General features: G+C 38.3%; 1 long non-coding RNA gene across 1 annotated transcript; it reads right to left on the bottom strand.

The window, feature by feature from the left end:
• Positions 1–1,361: 1,361 nt before the first annotated feature.
• On the bottom strand, positions 1,362–12,679 carry LOC109547294 (uncharacterized). The gene is made up of 4 exons (XR_012324083.1): positions 12,465–12,679; positions 10,991–11,104; positions 4,885–5,073; positions 1,362–3,286 (listed from the first exon to the last, which is right to left on the bottom strand). It is a non-coding gene; the product is annotated as an uncharacterized lncRNA (long non-coding RNA).
• Positions 12,680–17,030: the final 4,351 nt, after the last annotated feature.

The raw sequence follows: 17,030 nt of genomic DNA, 5'->3' as shown, positions 1-17,030 counted from the left end.
CTGAGGGTTGTCTTTTTGGCTTGTTTATGGTTTCCTTTGCTGTGCAAAAGCTTTTAAGTTTCATTAGGTCCCATTTGTTTATTTTTGTTTTTATTTCCATTATTCTAGGAGGTGGGTCAATAAAGACCTTGCTGTGATTTATGTCAAAGAGTGTTCTTCCTATGTTTTCCTCTAAGAGTTTTATAGTGTCCAGTCTTACATTTAGGTCTCTAATCCATTTTGAGTTTATTTTTGTGTATGGTGTTAGGGAGTGTTCTAATTTCAATCTTTTACATGTAGCTGTCCAGTTTTCCCAGCACCACTTATTGAAGAGACTGCCTTTTCTCCACTTGGGATAAACCCTGCTTGATCATGGTGTATGATCCTTTTAATATGCTGCTAGATTCTGTTTGCTATTATTTTTTTGAGGATTTTTGCATCTATGTTCATCAGTGATATTGGCCTATAGTTTTCTTTTTTTGTGATGTCTTTGTCTGGTTTTGGTATCAGGGTGATGGTGGCCTTGTAGAATGAGTTTGAGAGTGTTCCTCCCTCTGCTATACTTTGAAAGAGTTTGAGAAAGATAGGTGTTAGCTCTTCTCTAAATGTTTGATGGAATTCACCTGTGAAGCCATCTGGTCCTGGGCTTTCATTTTTTGGAAGATTTTTAATCACAGTTTCAACTTCAGTGCTTGTGATTGGTCTATTCATATTTTCTATTTCTTCCTCGTTCAGTCTTGGAAGGTTGTACTTTTCTAAGAATTTGTCCATTTCTTCCAGGTTGTCCATTTTATTGGCATAGAGTTGCTTGTAGTAGTCTCTCATGATCCTTTGTATTTCTGCAGTGTCAGTTGTTACTTCTCCTTTTTCATTTCTAATTCTATTGATTTGAGTCTTCTCCCTTTTTTTCTTGATGAGTCTGGCTAATGATTTATCAATTTTGTTTATCTTCTCAAAGAACCAGCTTTTAGTTTTATTGATCTTTGCTATCATTTCCTTCATTTTTTTTTCATTTATTTCTGATCTGATCTTTATGATTTCTTTCCTTCTGCTAACTTTGGAGTTCTTTTGTTCTTCTTTTTCTAATTGCTTTAGGTGTAAGGTTAGGTTGTTTATTTGAAATGTTTCCTGTTTCTTGAGGTAGGATTGTATTGTATTGTATTGTATTGCTATTGTATTGCTATTGTATTGATTGTATTGTATTGTATTGCTATTGTATTGCTATTGTATTGATTGTATTGATTGTATTGTATTGTATTGCTATTGCTATATTTTTTGTATTGTAGCTATATCTTTTGTATTTGTAGCTATATCTATTGTATTGTATTGCTATAAACTTCCCTCTTAGAACTGCTTTTGCTGTATCCCATAGGTTTTGGTCTTTGAGGAACACTATTTCTAATTAAAATTATTTTATCCCTATTAGGAATGAAGCTACTATTCATTCTATCCTCAAGTTTTTTATGCCAGTTTTATGCCAGTTCAGTCTTGGTTACAGTGAAAGATTTTTTTAAAATACATAAAATGTCATTTTCAAATTGTTGGTTTTGTATTCATGCTGCTTCTTTTTTCATTTATCATTGAAAATGTTTTTTTTAGGATTGGATATTTAACAAGAAGTTCTGAGACTTATGCTAGATTTTATTTATATTTTGCTCTTCACATCTATATTAGATAGGAATCTAACTAAGCTATCATAAAAAAAGAAATTCTGAAACACAGAGGCTCAAACTAGATAAAAGTTTACTCTTTCACATAGGGTTTATATGATGGGACCATTGGTATATGGCAGCTGCACAGTGTCAGGGACACAGGTTCCCTCCGTTTAATTGCTCTGCCATCTTCAACTGTGGCTTCCATCCCCTGACCTAATGTGGCTGCTCCAGCTCCAGCCATCATCTCTGCCTTCAACTAGCAGGAAAAGAGAAAAGGGTAGAGGAATGCATGCTTCTTTCTTTTGAGGGCATAATCTGAAATTTTTGCACATAATTTCTGAAATGATTCATAGTATTTGTTCAGGTACAACCATACCAGAAGACATAATGAAGTAGTGAGATGCTTGCACCTACGCATAGAATTGCTGTGAATATAATAGCCACAAATACAGCTTCATACCAGGATCCTGGTTTATGTTGAGGCAGCGTTATTTTGGGTGATGTTCTAAAATGGTATACATACAACTCTTAGTAAAATTTGGAATAAAACAACATAAAAGCTTCCCTCAATTTATGTAGCTTTTGCATTTCTGAAAGAAAGTGTGTTAAAACAGTGCAAAATAAACCAAAAAAACTTTGTGTTGGATGTGAAATAGAATTAGGTTCTAGGCTTGGATAATTATAAGCAAGTTTTTCACCTACAGAAATGTCTAGCAGAATGTTTGAAAGTCATGGGATGTGGATCAATTCTTGTTGTGTGGGACTTTCCTATACTTTATGGTACATTTATCATCCCTGGCCTTGACCATGCAATTCCCTCCTCTAGTTACTGTAACAACCAAAACAGCTCCACAAATTTCCAAAATGTCCCCTAGGGACAGTACAACTCATATAGATAGCTCTAGAGCTACAAGGTATGTTGACACCTGGTCTAACTTCCAACATAACACAGATAACAATTTTAACATATAGTTTGCAATGGTGTAATGAAGGATCATCAGATTTCTAACCATTAATATCTATATCATTGCCACCCATCACCCAGTGCTGATATAATTCAAGGATTCAATGATATAATTCAAGGATTCTTTTAGGACAACATGCCACTTAACCAGTACCAGATCTTGTACTTGTTATGAGTTTAAGCTGCTATATAAAGGAACCCTAAATTGGCCAGACATTTATCTCCTTCTTATGTAAAAGATTTCCTCGGCATTCCAGGACTGATATGTACAGATTGATAATTTGGGGACCTTGGGTACATCTTTCTTTTTGCTCTGCCATTCTCAAATATATTTTCATTTCATGCATCTAACATGGCTGCTCTAGCTCTAGCTACTATATCTGTATTCCAACAGTGAAAAGGGAAAATATATTTTTTAAAGGCATAATCTTTCCCTTTAAAGGAAAATCTCAAGAGCTATACAGACAACTTCTGCTTATATCTCTTTCTCCAGAATTTAATATTTTTATTTTTGAGATTCTAAACCTACAGATTGTTGGTAACTCCAAACATCTATTAGATATTGTTCTACCAGACAAGTGGCATAGTGAAATGAACCCCAAACTAGAAATTCTAATTCTGGCTGTGCTGCTAACGAGCTGCTAGATCCCAGGCAGGTCATTTAACTTCTACGATTCTGTTTCTCCATCTGCAAAACAAGAAAAGGAGAACTTAATAGGTTATTTCAAATTTCCAAAATCCAGATTATACTATAAAGTCAATCTTATGACTAAACTCAATCCTTAAGCCTTTTTTTCCCCTAACAATTACCCAGTCTATTCAGTCTATTCGTTGTGATTGATTTTTATTTTCAGAAGTCCTTCCAGTGTTACAAAGTACATTAAGAACATAGAATTTAATGAAAAAAACTTATGTCTTTGCCATAATTCTTTTAGACAAATACATATTGAGCACTTATCACATGCTAGACACTGAATTAGACACTGGAGATTTAATGGTGAACAAGATAGGCACAATTTCTTCCCTTATACAAATAAATAGACAGAAAATATTTGTAGTTTATAGCAAGTGCTATGAAAGAAATGTATACATGTCTAAACGAGAGCCTAACAGAGGTGACCAAGTTTAGATAGGGTGATCACAAAAGCCCAAACAGAGACCTTTAGGGGAGAATGAGCTGGCTATGCAAATCGTGGGGATGGGGAGAACATTCCAGACAGAGGGAACAACCTGTGCAAAGGCTGTACGACGAGGTGGAGGGGGGGGGTGATGGGGTGGATGGAATGACCAGGGTGGCTGCAGAATAGTGAGGGACGAGGGAGAAGGAAAGTGACCCAAGAAGAGAGTGTAAAAATAAACAGGGACAAGATCATACAGATACTAATAGGCCCTGATAATGAATTTGGATGTATACCAGTTTATTTTCAGGGACAGGTTAAGACACTGAAGTGGGAGACCTCCCTGGTGGTGCAGTAGTTAAGAATCCTCCTGCCAATACAGGGGACACGGGTTCGAGCCCTGGTCCAGGAAGATCCCACATGCTGCAGAGCAACTAAGCCCGTGCGCCACAACTACTGAGCCTGTGCTTTAGAGCCCGTGAGCCACAATTACTGAACCCACGTGCTACAGCTACTGAAGCCCGCATGCCTAGAGCCCATGCTCTGCAAAAAGAGAAGCCACCGCAATGAGAAGCCCGTGCACTACAACGAAGAGTAGCCCCTGCTCGCCGCAAATAGAGTAAGCCCGCGTGCAGCAACGAAGACCCAACGCAGCCAAAAATAAATAAACTTTTAAAAAGACATTGAAGGGGTTCAAACGGGAATTATGTGAATCAATTGAAAGGGTTCAAGCGGGAATTATGTGAATCAATTTTCAGTTTAGTGTCATATCTGCTTTTGGTGAAAGGAAATAAAAGAGAGAGGAGAAAAAATAATCCAGGGAGAAATGATAGCAATTAAGACAGAGGGGTGGCAATAAAAGAGAGAGAGAGAGAAAAAAAAAAAAAAGAGAGAGAAAAAAGTCTACAAAGTGCAGTTTAAAAGGTTTAATTAATTACACGTCATATTGCAGAACCAAGAACCAATCACATTTTGAGGTCCTACCATATGTCCCGTATGGCAGACACATGATTGTCCCTGCCCACTGGGAACTGATAATTTATTAGGGGAACAATTAACAAATAAAAAATCATATCAGTAATCTCATAGAACCTCCGCTGACACCTTATAAAAAGTCGTTTTTTTGTGTTAACAGGGAAAATATGTAGAAATATAAAAATATTTTTACGGGGTTTCCCTGGTGGCGCAGTGGTTGAGAGTCTGCCTGCCGATGCAGGGGACACGGGTTCATGCCCCGGTCCGGGAAGATCCCACATGCCGCGGAGCGGCTAGGTCCGTGAGCCATGACCGCTGAGCCTGCGCGTCCGGAGCCTGTGCTCCGCAACGGGAGAGGCCACAGCAGTGAGAGGTCCGTGTACTGCAAAAAAAAAAAAAAAAAAAAAAAAAAATATATATATATATATATATTTACGTTATATCATTGCTGGTGCTTATTGTATTTATAGCCTGATTTTCCTGTGGCAGTAACCAGAACGTGAGCAACGTTCAAATAGGTATTTCATTCTTTTCCACATACATACTTTTTCTGTAGGAAAATTTTACGCCAGGTCTTAGACATGGGGTAGATACCAGATTGTAGCAGTTGGTGGGAAGGTTAAAAGAACACTCAATTTAGACATTACCAGCATATCTAAGCTCTCACGCACAACTGCCAACAAAGATCCTGAACTCTGGCCTCTTCACAGATCCACTTTTTTTTTTAATTTAACTGTAGTTGATTTACAATATTGTATTAGTTTCAGATGTTTAGCTTCAGATCCTTTTCCATTATAGGTTATTATAAGATATTGAATACAGTTCCCTGTGCTTTACAGTAAATACTTTTATTTATTTTATTTATATGGTGTGTATCTGTTAATCCCATACTCCTAATTTATCCCTCCCCCTCCCCTTTCCCCTTTGGTAACCATAAGTTTGTTTTCTATGTCTGTGAGTCTGTTTTTGTTTTTGTAAATAAGTTGATTTGAATTATTTTTTTTTAGATTCCACATATAAGTGATATTATATAATATTTGTCTTTCTCTTTTTGACTTATTTCACTTAGTATGATAATCTCTATGTCCATCCATGTTGCTGTAAATGACAATATTTCATTAGTTTCTATGGCTGAGTAATATTCCATTGTATGTATATACCACATCTTCTTTATTCATTCATCTGTCAATAGACACTTAAGTTGCTTCCATGTCTTGGCTATTTGTAAATTGTGCTGCTGTGAACACTGGGGTGCATGTATCTTTTTGAATTGAGTTCTTGTCTTTTCCAAATATATGCCCAGGAATGGGATTGCTGGATCATATGGTAACTCTATTTTTAATTTTTTAAGGAACTTCCATACTGTTTTCCATAGTGGCTGCACCAATTTACATTGCCACCAACAGTGTAGAAGGGTTCCCTTTTCTCCACACTCTCTTTAGCATATATTGATGATGGCATTTTGATGATGGCCATTCTGACCAGTGTGAGGTGATATCTCATTGTAGTTTTGATTTGCATTTCTCTAATAATTAGCAACATTGAACATCTTTCCACATGCCTGTTGGCCATCTGTATGTCTTCTTTGGAGAAATGTCTATTTAGGTCTTCTGCCTATTTTGTGATTGGGTTGTTTGTTTTTTTGATATTGAGTTGTATGAGCTGTCCGTATATTTTGGAAATTAAGCCCTTGTCAGTCACATGGTTTGCAAATACTTTCTCCCAGTTTACAGGTTGCCTTTTCATTTTGTTTATGGTTTCCTTTGCTTTGCAAAAGCTTATAAGTTTGATTAGGTCCAATTTGTTTATTTTTGCTTTTATTTATTTTGCCTTGAGAGACTGATCTAATAAAATATTACTAGGATTTATGTCCAAGAATGTTTTGCTTATGTTCTCTTCTAAGGAGTTTTATGGTTGTACTATATTTAAGCCTTTAAGCCATTCTGAGTTTATTTTTGTGTATGGTGTGAGGGAGTGCTCTAACTTCATTGATTTACATGAGACTTTCCAGCTTTCCCAACACCACTTGCCTAAGAGACTGTCTTTTCTCCACTATGTATTCTTGCCTCCTTTGTCGAAGATTAATTAACCAGGGGGTGTGGGTTTATTTCTGGGCTCTCTATTCTGTTCCACTGATCCACTTGTCTGTTTTTGTGTCAATACCACACGTTTTGATTACTGTAGCTTTGAAGTACTATCTAAAGTCTGGAAGGATTATGCCTCCAGATTTGTTCTTTTTCCTCAGGATTGCTTTGGCAATTCTAGGTCTTCTGTGGTTCCATATCAATTTTAGGATTATTTGTTCTAGCTCTTCACACATCCACTTTTGTGAACACTTCTGCCTAAATAATAGACAAACTCATAGATGGCCAACATAGGCTATTTGCTTTCTAGAAATTATAAGAAACTGATTTAATTTCAAATAAGAAAATTAGACCAAATATAGCAAATTGTCTCATTTAAAATAACCAGTGCACTGTATTAGGAATACCTTTTCAAAGAAATATCTTGGAATAAACTAAGAGTAACTTGCCTCAGACTTAAAAGTCCTAGATGAAGAACTACACTTTTGCTACTTAAATTATACTTTGAGGGGCTTCCCTAGTGGTGCAGTGGTTAAGAATCCACCTGCCAGTGCAGGGGCACGGGTTCGAGCCCTGGTCTGGGAAGATTCCACATGCCACAGAACAACGAAGCCCTCGTACCACAGCTACTGAAGCCCATGCTCCACAACAAGAGAAGCTACTGCAATGAGAAGCCCACGCACTGCAACGAAGAGTAGCCCCCACTCGCCACAACTAGAGAAAGCCCGCGTGCAGCAACAAAGACCCAACGCAGCCAAAAATAAATAAATAAAATAAATATATACTTTGAGGCAAATTTTCAAAACATATTGACATTGGAGAACTTCTTGTGATAGCCTCATGGCATAGGGTTTGCACTCGATACCACGAGTTCAAAAACTACCTGACTTTCACATTCGTAACAATAACCCCAGTTCCTGTGGATGGTAATGTGGGGCCCTCTGAGTTTGTCAAGAACAACTGGGATAAGGAAAATTTTAAAAAGTCAGAGGCCTAACATTTGTGGCCATTCCCATTCCCATAGTGCCTTTTGCAAGAGTAGGGAATGGTAGTTCTGATATCCTGGACACAATTTAAACTGAGTAATAACACTTTGCCTACTTAAATACCCCCTGTAGTTTCAATTAGCTGGGCATGCTTCTGAACATTCTTTTGCTGTTAGGTGAGGCATTTTACAGCCGGCATGCATTGCTTCCATGGTGAATAAAAGGGTGTTCTCGTGAGTAAAAGAGTGTTCTCATCTAGCACCAACTTTTCAAACCTGTGCAAGAGTAAGAATATAATTTAAACATTTATAATGTACAGTGTGGCGACCATAGTTACTAACACTGTATTGAATAATTGAAAGTTACTAAGAGAGAAAATCCTAAAAGTACCCAAGAAAAAAAATCTGAAACTTTATATGGGGACAGATGTTAACTAGACTTATTGTGGTGATCATTTTGCAGGTACACAAATATCAAGTCATCATGTTATACACCTGAAATTAATATAATGTATGTCAATTATACAGCAATAATAAAATAAACAGCCCTAATTTGCAATACATTTTCTGAATAGTAGGGTCAATAACACTTGTATAACATTTCTAATCCTAGGAAAGGCATAAAATCCAAGAATACAGTGGTCTACTCTTTTGATTATCAATTCAATAAATAGAGTCATGGCATTATTGCTGTTGGGTACCTAGTTAATAACCACACGATAACACTCAAAGCTCAGAAGAAATATAAAGGATATTCATAATTCAGCAATGGATTATTCAAATTTTACAGTAGATATGTCAGCAAATAATACTGGTTAAAGAAATCATATTCCCCTAATCCAACATTTCTTCCATTGTTTCACAGAAAACTGGTGTCCTTGAAGATCTTAGCAGATGTCCACCAACAGCAGTTTATGTTTTCTAACAAGTTTGGGATATGCTGGGTTGAATAAAGTTAAAAACATTTTATTTTGTTTTCACAATGCCTTAATAATATGCTAATTCTTATTTTGACCTCCAAGAAAAGGATACAGTATGTGGAACTATATTTTCCTATTTCATGTGACTATAGAACCCTGGAACATGTGTTACTGTACATGGTATGTAGTTACACTGATTATCCTCTCTGCTTGCCTTAAGGGTCTCGTTCTCTCACTTCCCTCAAGTCATTTGCTCAAATGGCAACTTCTCGGTGGTGCCTACTCTCACTAACTTGTTTAAAATGCCAACCTCTACCCTTACCCGTTTGGCAATCCTGGTTTGCCTTATCTTGCCTCACCTTTTATCCATTGCATTTATCATCTACATAATTATGTAATTTATTATGTTTATATTCTGACTCCTTCCATTAGAAAGAGAGCTTCAGGAAGGCAGGAACTTTTACTTTTATTTTACTTTGCTGCATCTCCAGTTGTTAGAACAGGGCCTAGCTTATATTAGGTTCTCAGTAAATATTTGTTGAATGAAGAAAAAAAAGGGAATGTTTTTCACATGTTTTTAAAAGTCAAGATGTGTCTTGTAAACGATATGTTTCCTTTTCTCCTGTTAATGATGTATGTTACAGTCAGTTATGTCTTAGAATCTAGGAAATATTATCAGGGGACACTTGCATTCTTTTGGAACTCACTGCTGCCAGAATTAATTTAGCATGTGTTAAGAAAAAAAGAGTTTAATGTCATTTATGACTTTCCTTTCTCTAATTTTTATCACTCCCCTTCCTCCACCTGAAATTAATTTCTTGCCAAGTTGCCAAGCCCTGCCAACTCCATTTCAATAATAACTTCCTCATTAATGTCCTTGCCTCCTTTCCCACTAGGAAGGGCACATGGTAGGGGGGACGGCTGGCAATAATGCAGGGAGGAGGCCAGAACCTTATCAGAGGTGGCCTTCGATACAATTAGACTTTCTGTGAGAAGCAGTAGTGAGCCACTGTATTGGTTTAAGCAAAATTAGAATTTTAAGAAAGTTATCTCTGACAGTGATGTATCAAATGGCCCAGACATCAGTGTGATTCTCATTTCTAATTCTGCACTAACTCTTAATTTCCCTTCTTGTGATGTTCTTTCCATCGATTTCTCATCTATTCTCTCTTTGGTCACCTACTCACATCTCAGACCTACTAGTTCTCCAAGAGTCTGCATATGCAGCAAAGACACAGGCTCAATGATATCCCTGTCCCATCTCCTCTGAGATCTTTTTGGCCTCCATGCATAGACTGACCACAAGAAAAGGGTCAAAGGGAGGAAGAGGAGAAAGAGAGAAGCTTGACATATAATTCTTATTATGATCTCCAAATATTCTGATATAATGTAAATTAATCCCATTTTACAAATGAGGGAACTTCAGTTCAAAAAGATTAAGTATTTGGGAATTCCCTGGCAGTCCAGTGGTTAGAACTCGGCACTTTCACTGCCAGGAGCCCAGGTTCAATCCCTGGTTGGAGAAATAAGATCCTGCAAGCCATGCAGTGCGGCCAAAAAAAAAAAAAAGCGAGAGAGAGAAAAGATTAAGTATTTTACTGAATTTCACATAGGAAGTGAGGTTCAAGCCTAAAGCTTCCCAAAAGGATAAGAGAATAAAACTGGCTGACTTTCACTGAACCCATTCTAGAGAGTGAGGTGTATGTTTTACACGAATTATCGCATTTAAATTCCAACAGCTTTATGAGAAGCTGCATTTCTTATCCCCATTTTACAGATCAGGAGCCTAAAGTTAAAAAGATTAAGTAATTTGTCTAAGTTCACGCTTCTCAGAAATGGTGATTCTAGGAGTAGAGCCCATTTTATCTAACTGACGCGAGAGGTTCCCAACCCTCATGTTATCAATTAACTCCATTGTTTTCCACTATGCCATCTTACTTCGTGTGGCATGGACAAGGACACATTTCTGGCCCAGCCCTGACCATCACTACATGCTGGTCTATAGGCCTTGATATAGGTGAGCCCTCTATGCTCCTCTGTCAACATGCTGGCAGCAGCCATTTATCCTGCCAGTGTTTTGTGGGAAGGAGGAACCACTCTGGACAGATCAGTCCCCTGAAAATAGAAGGTCCTTTTTACCATGTCTTTTCCTGTTTCATTTTAACGATTTATATCCCCTCCACCACCACTTCTACCACCTTCCCCTACAACTGTGGGGAAGGGACAAAACTCTCAAGGTTAAGATACAAAATTACAGTTAAATTTCAACTATCTAATCAAAAAAGTCCCATATAAATTTTAAATGTTTACCTTTATTTTTCTGCTCAGGACTGTGGGTTGCATGGGGGCTTGGTAGCATTTCATTTGGAAACCCAGGGACCGGCTTCTCCCTTTTTTCTTTCATATTCATTTGTGGTTGGTTTTCTGTAGTTGAGGTTTGGGGTAGAAGCATCTAAATTAGATAGCTGTTAATTTGTATCAAAGGAGTTATTACCCAAAATACTCTATGATACAAAGATTGGCACAAATAAAGGCTTAGAACAATTTAATTCCCATAGATGTGATGATATGACACAATAATAAAGAAAAATCAGAAGCATCACAAATGTATTTACACTATGCTCAGATGTGAAAGAAATGGGGTTACTTTATTTAAGAATTGGGCTTCCTTCACAATCCCATACCCACCAGGTAGTTTAGAAAACATATTTTAGTTAAATTTAAATTGTTGGTTCAATGTTATTTGGTAATTCAGTCCATCTCTTTATGTAACCCAGTTTCTGCCTAGATGAGTCAGGGAAATGCTTGTCAAGAGTTCTGCCCTCTCCACCTGGATATACACACGATGAATAAGGCGTATGTAATCTTATAGGAGGTAGACTCCTTGAGTATATGACATATCTTCTAAGCTCTCCTGGTTTGGTCTGTTCCCAGAGCTGGTGACATCCTACAGTGACTTGTCCCTACCCTGGGCAATCTGATGCCCCCATTGCTAGAAACTGCCTTTGGTGATAATCATTCATGTTTACTTAACTCTGACAATGCTCTGGGGCATCATTTACACTTACTGATTGGCCCTCATCTCCACTTTTTTTTTTTTTTTTTTTTGCGGTAGGCGGGCCTCTCACTGTTGTGTTCTCTCCCGTTTTGGAGCACGGGCTTCAGACGCGCAGCCTCAGCGGCCATGGCTCACGGGCCCAGCCGCTCCACGGCATGTGGGATCTTCCCGGACCGGGGCACGAACCCATGTCCCTTGCATCGGCAGGCGGACTCTCAACCACTGCGCCACCAGGGAAGACCTCATCTCTACTTTTGATGACAAAATGTATTCCGTGGCATGTTACTGTGACCTCAATGGGAATTTAGCCTACAGTGGGTGGCTTCATTCCCCTTAGGCAACCTCCTTTGGCAAAGTTGCTAGGCAGGTCCTTCAACTACTTTCAGTCAGATCTTTCTGGTTCATTCCGAACCAGGATGCTCCAAAACTTCTGGATAGCTGTCATATCATACACGAGCTGAGGGAGACTCTAAGGGGCTTAAACTCAGACCTCTGTGTGCAAAACCTTGTTAAGCCATTAAATTTAATTTGCTGTAACATCCTCCATGTTTAAGCAGAAGTTTCTAAGGCAATAGCTTCCAATATCCTTGTGGAGGGCAAAAGCCACTCTCCTCAGCATTTCCCCCAACCTCTCTAGAACATCTCTTCAATTCTCTTCTCCCACTGAACACCTCCCTACCCCAGGAATTAGTGTAGAGAAGAAAAACTGGAGCAGTGCTCACTTACCTTTCTACCTTCTTCTACCCAGAATCCAATAGGAGCTGAGAAGCCAGGCATGTCCTGCCTTCTTCCTAACCTGTCCCACTCTCCTCTCCTTTAAGACTCTCTAGTATTTTTTGGCCAGCTTCTCAATATGTTAAAGAAGAAATAAAGGAATTTAGAAAATCCTTTTCTTTCCAACGACCCAAATTTCATGACTACTGTCTCCAAAGAGTCAGTTTGTGAGATCCAAAACTGATCAATGGCTGCTTTGTTCTAACCCTGGGAATGCACACCTTCTTCCCTGGGGCTATATGCTCAAGAGGTAGAAGGAAACTTGATTTGCAAGGGAACTCAATTTAAAGGAGAAGTGTAAGTACTTTCAAATGATTCAAATATGATTTCAAATATGATTTCAAATAATTCTCATTATAACTCCCACTAAGATAACAACATTAGTCTCTGACTACGTCAGATTCTGTGCACCAACATTATTTTATTTTTTTTACTTAACTCTTACAATAACTCTATTATGAAAGTCTTATTACACCTATTTTCAGAGAAGAAAACCAAGGCTCAGAATGGTTCACACAGCTGGTAAGGAGTTCTTGCTCTTATCTACTGCAGGCTAGAATAGTTTTTTTCAGTTTGACTACAACTCACAGAAGAAATACAATTTATGTCGCAATCCAGATATACACATAACAAAGCAAGAGTTTCATATAACAATATTTAATTTCCACTCATTTTCTTATATTTCATGCAATCTATTCCTTTCTTTCTTTCTTTCTTTCTTTTTAATGCTGTCACAACCTACTAAATTGACTTTACAACCTGCTAAAGGGTCATAATTGACAATTGAAAAATGCTTCTCCAGCACCTGCAGTATCAGTATTACTGAATTCTAATAGAAATTACATCAAACTATTTAGCCATTTGGAAATCAGGCTAAGGTAATTTTTTGTGTACAAGCTGTAATTGGGAGAGCTTGAGTATGAAAGACTTGAAGCAAGTAAAATAGTGAGTAAAATGTCAATTAAATACTAAGTAGCTTTAAAATTACTTAGCAAGAAGAAATCCAGATGCTGAATAAACATAGATTTGTAGTTTAAACACTTACCATTTCACAAAGTCATCTTTTAAAATTTGGCCTCTCAGAACTTACATCTAGATATTTTCACCCTCCATTTTGATCTGCGGACTTAATTATATCTCAGGATTTTAATTTTTTTCCCCAAGGATTTAGATTAAAATACAGCATTAGTTCCTTCAAAATTTTATTCCAAATCTCTAAATAGTTTCAAAAGAGAAAGGCTTTCCTGAGCTCAAAATTCTTGGGTGATAAAGGATTTGTCAGTGGACATTCTGCACTTAGAATAAGCAAGATAAACCTAGGATTGATAACGCCAATTAATCATTTTGGAATGAATGAGTGACATTTCAGGAAACAGAAGGTTCAGAAAGTGTTCAAGAATTTCAAGGTCATAATCTTTTTTCTAGATACTAGCGCCATTGAGAAGAAACTAGCACTGGGGGTTTCAGGAGAGGGTTAAAAAAAAAAAAGTATAAACAAGGTTGTGGAAGGAGAAACTCATATAACCTGCAGGGGGCACTAAGGTACTTTTAGAGAAAGAATCAGATGAATGGGCATGAAAGGTACCTGTTATCCCAAATGTAAGGAGGCAAATGGGAAGAAAGTAGTAGATGTCTTCATTTATCATTCCTCATATGGTTCTGCTACTTGCTGCTTTCTTTCTCAAGTAGGCAGCCTAGACAGCAATCAGTGATTATAAAAGATAAACTACTAAATGATAGGAGAGGAAAAAAAATTCCAAAAAAGAAGCTTCTTTCTACGGATTTGATAAATGAGCCATTGCCAACTAATAACTCCAGGATTTACCATTTAGTCAGGATTAGGAAATCCAAGGAGAAATGTTCAGAGCTCATGACATATTGATTATTGGCAGAGCAGTGGTAAATTACTGAAAGGAGTCTTAGTTCTTCCTTTATACGGTAGGGTCAAAAGGAGATCACAGATGGAAGACTCAGGTCAATGCCTTATTTTGCAGGATTGCTTCTCAGGAAGGAATGAATTGCATTAAGAATGATACCTAGGGGCTTCCCTGGTGGCGCAGTGGTTGAGAGTACGCCTGCCAATGCAGGAGACGCGGGTTCGTGCCCCAGTCCGGGAAGATCCCACATGCCGCGGAGCGGCTGGGCCCGTGAGCCATGGCCGCTGAGCCTGCGTGTCCGGAGCCTGTTCTCTGCAACGGGAGAGACCACAACAGTGAGAGGCCCGCGTACCGCAAAAAAAAAAAAAAAGAAGAAGAAGAATGATGCCCAGGAATGCCCTTACATTTGTATAAACTTAACAGTGTGTAAAGCCCTTTTGTAAAACCCAGTTTGCTCCTCTTGATGACCTTTTTTTTTTTTTTTTTTTCTGGTACGCGGGCCTCTCACTGCTGTGGCCTCCCCCATTGCGGAGCTCAGGCTCCAAACGTGCAGGCTCAGCCTCTCCGCGGCATGTGGGATCTTCCCAGACCGGGGTACGAACCTGTGTCTTCTGCATCGGCAGGCAGACTCTCAACCACTGCGCTACCAGGGAAGCCCCTTGATGACCATTTTATATTTGAAGGTTTATGGAGGTTAACTGGTTTGCCTAAGTCACACAGTAAATTTCAGAGAGGGGTCTTTAATTGTGTTTGGAGGGACTTATTCACAATGGGAAAATTCTGTTACCAGTCCAAGAGCTGTCAATTTATATTTTAAAGTGAAAATCAAATGGCAGATAGTCACAAAGCAAAATAAGGAAAATTTCTCATCACACGCTTTGTAGTTCCAAGAAGCTAACAGGAGTTTTCACAACATTGTCGAGCCAACACAAATGGCTAATCTTAACAGTACGCTAAATTGGCAGTCATGCTGTCTGCCCGATCAACAATATTCCATGCTGCTTGCAATTTATCTTGTTACAACTCCTCTGGGTGAAAGTATCATTTCCAAGAGGTCCCTGTCAGAAAGTAAATAGAATTCTAATAATAAAAGTTAATAGAAGTAGAGCCATTCATGCCTTCCCTCCACCTGGCCCTCCCCCTTTTAAAAAGTTCATTTATTTCATATATTTCAAAGCCTGAAAGCCAAAGGGAATCTGGAGTCAAAACAGGAAGAACAGGTTTGGGTGTGAATTCCAGAGGGAAGCCTCAGGTCTCATGGTGAGACACAGTGATGTCATGAGCTCGAGAGGGGCTTTGAATTCAGACACAGGGTGGAAACCCAGCCCTGCCCCTTAGAAGTACTTAGACTTATTGAGCCTTATTTTCATATTTGTGAAATAGGGATAAAATACTGATCTTGAAAGTTGATGTAAGGATCAGAAATAATACATGTAAATGTGTGGCACAAAATAAATCCTCAGTAAATGGTAACTAGAATTTGGGGTCCCTGAGGCTTGGTGAGAAATGTGGCCCAGAGCAATGTTGAAAGCCCTGAAGACAAGTTTGCCCTCTTCCCAAGCCTGCCTGCAGCTAGGCCTGACTTCAGGTGTTATTGTGGGTCTGCATATGCAACAGGCCGAAGACTCTGTCAGAAGACATCTTTTGTCTGAGTGTCACTTTAAGTTCCTAAGTATTTATTATACTTTGATTTGTACGAATCCTCCAAGATCAAAGATGGATTCTGAATGTTAGTTGTCAAATGCACGAACAATTGTGGAAATATAAAAGCAAGCAATTCATGTTGCCTTAGGAATAGCTCATTTGCAAAATCTAATATGCTATTACATTGACATATTTCCTCATTTCGTCTATTAAAGCCTCCGTGTTAGTAAAACTAGTTTGTCACAACCAAATGCTACAATTATGTACATTTACGTACACATTCTATGTGTATAGTCTGCCTATAGTGTCTAAAGAAAGCTGGGTCTGATTTGAAAAAAATCAGGAAATGAAGGTCCAAATTGAATAACAGCCTCTGCATTTCAAATATCTTTGAGTGTAGCTACATTTTTTTAAAAAAATCTTCTGAAGTTCATACCTTTCTAAAACTTTCATTCTTCTAACACATCAGTGAATTAAAAGTTCTTAGATTAGAGAGCGGGACGTTCGGCTTGCGAGCAGGAACGTCTTAGTCGTACACGGAGAAAGAACGATTTAAAAATGGGTGATGTTGAGAAGGGCAAGAAGATTTTTGTTCAGAAGTGTGCCCAGTGCCATACTGTGGAAAAGGGAGGCAAGCACAAGACTGGGCCAAATCTCCATATTCTGTTTGGACGAAAGACAGGTCAGGCAAGATTCACCTGTGTTTCAAGTTGTGTTCATTCACCTGTTAAGGCAAGGGCTGAAGATACACTGACAATGTCCACTTTGTCTTTTTGGTCTTAAATATGTCAATTTAGTTAAAATTCTCCATCTAAAAAAAAGAAAAGAAAGTTCTTAAAAGAAAAATCTCAAGTTGAAAAACCTCTGAACACAGACACCTTGAATTGAAACACCCCCAGGTGAACAGTAGGGTGTAAATGGGACTGCTCATGAGATACTGTACTGGAGGGGGGATTCACTTTCCTGTTCCCTGATCTGTTGTTCTAATCTTCCATCC

The sequence above is a fragment of the Tursiops truncatus genome, chromosome 1 (assembly GCF_011762595.2).
Source record: "Tursiops truncatus isolate mTurTru1 chromosome 1, mTurTru1.mat.Y, whole genome shotgun sequence".
NCBI classification, from domain to species: domain Eukaryota; kingdom Metazoa; phylum Chordata; class Mammalia; order Artiodactyla; family Delphinidae; genus Tursiops; species Tursiops truncatus.
This window is presented reverse-complemented; position numbering and strand designations above follow the sequence as displayed.